The sequence below is a fragment of the Chrysochloris asiatica genome, unplaced genomic scaffold (genome assembly GCF_000296735.1).
Source record: "Chrysochloris asiatica unplaced genomic scaffold, ChrAsi1.0 scaffold00065, whole genome shotgun sequence".
In the NCBI taxonomy this organism is placed as follows: domain Eukaryota; kingdom Metazoa; phylum Chordata; class Mammalia; order Afrosoricida; family Chrysochloridae; genus Chrysochloris; species Chrysochloris asiatica.
The window spans coordinates 13100568-13102561 of record NW_006408583.1 but is presented as its reverse complement, the minus strand read 5'-3'; the positions used below and the strand labels follow the sequence as shown (position 1 = coordinate 13102561).

General features: G+C 38.2%; 1 non-coding gene across 1 annotated transcript; it reads right to left on the bottom strand.

The window, feature by feature from the left end:
- Positions 1-823: 823 nt before the first annotated feature.
- Positions 824-895, bottom strand: TRNAH-GUG. Its single transcript has one exon. It is a non-coding gene; the product is annotated as a tRNA-His (tRNA).
- Between the last annotated feature and the right edge of the window lie 1099 nt (positions 896-1994).

Here is a 1994-nt window from a genome sequence, read left to right as displayed (position 1 = left end):
CTCATTTTAGCATACTTCTATTTGACATTTTCAGGCTTTATTGTTCATGTTTTTAAGTCCTAGAGAAAGGCCCATTAAAGCCATGTTACACACATTAATTCAACATTTATTCATTTATAATCCAAACCCCAGTCTTTTTGAAAACGTCATTAAAAAAGTTTCACCATATATGGACATTATTTATTGCTTGAGCCCCATTGTCTACTTATAATATTCTCTTTATCGGACCCAAATGCCCACTTCAGAGATTTTCGTTTTGAGCAACAACTGGCCCCTTACATTATCCAATGATGCAGGAAAGTTAAATTACAGCCAGTTCATATCATAGAAACAAAATGTTTCCTGCAATTACTGATAAGGGAGAGTTCATTTTCTCTCTGTCATCCTGAAAAACAACCTCCTAACAACAATTCATGCCTGGTTAAACAGGATTTCCACATCTACTGCTGACATCTTTCCAAGTAATTCAGGGTTGTTAGTACTGTACAGCCCTGGCAAGCTTCAAAAGCAAGCCGACTTGACGAGGATGCTCAAAGCAGAGCTTAAGTAGTTGTAATTAATAATAATTACATGCCCACTGCACTCCAGTTTTATCATATTATCCGTCGATGCAAATAAAAAAACCCACACACAACACGCTTGCAACAGGATTAGTGCATTCATAAAGCCACTGTGTATATACCATCTCTCTAAAGTTTAAAATATTTGTAGTGGTTTCAGTTTTATTGATTTTCATTATTGTAAATATGGCCACAAAATACTGATTGAATCGCTCTACAGCTTGAGACCCAAGTTGTTCTCTTCTAAAAGCCTTCTCCTTTCCTGCCGTGACTCGGATTCGAACCGAGGTTGCTGCGGCCACAACGCAGAGTACTAACCACTATACGATCACGGCGAGCCACAGAAGAGCTCAGCACTCAGCTTCCTTTAAGAACCACTGGAATATTAAAATTTGTGGAAACACTGCCATCTATTGTCTAACTATGTATAATCTCTTAATATTGAGGAAGAGGAGTAGTATTTCAGTTATCTCTAATTATTTACAAGAACTTTTTTTTTTTTTTTTAAGTGTCTGAAAATAAAACCAATATTGTCTTCTTGGCTGACTGGGAAATGATATCAGGCCAGGATTCACTGGATTAGAGATCCAGGAAATGGTAATCAAGGTAACAAGACTAAGGAAAGGAGTGGGTTGGTTCATGCCTTCTACTCTTAACTAATTACGGATATAGATTTTCCCACTCCCAACCACCACCACCAATTATGGTGTATAGTATGACATTTGCATCTGGGCCTCTTTTGTGTTTCCTACACCACTAGTCTAATTTCCATATGCTTAGGCAGTACAACTGTAAAATACAAGGCAAAACAAGATGGCCCCAGGTCAGGGAAGAATCAGAAAGACTCATATGTCTCCTATTAGATAAAAGTCCTCCTTTTCAAAACCATTTATCCCTAAGGCTATTGTTTCATCCAAAAATATACAAGTCTTAAGGCCTAATCATCTCTAAAAGAAAAAAAAAAACACACAAAACTTTCCAATAACATTAACAAACCACCACACAAAAAACTTGGAGTGTTTTCATGCTAAATAAATTTTGGGGAGATGTTTACTGTAAATTTCCTTGTCCAAATTAAGTTTGTACAATATATTCTAAAAAATGAAAACCTTAAAAGAAAATCGATAGGTAATCAATAGATGGTTATCCAGGATCTCCCTTTAAGCCCTCTTACAAGAGAGAAGTTGTAGCAGCTGGGGCATTGTGTTTGAGGGGGCCAGAACCGAATCCATCTGTTCAGTGAGTGCCTGTACCTCTAGTGCTTCTGGAAGGAGGCTTTCCCCCAAGATAAAAGCGAAGACATAAATGGCCATTCTCTCCCACTCCTCTGTCATCTATAGCCCCTTCTACCTTCCTTCAAAGGAGCTCTGGTAGCGTAGTGGTTACGAATTGGGCTGCGAACCTTAAGGTCAGCAGTTCAAAACTACCAGCCGC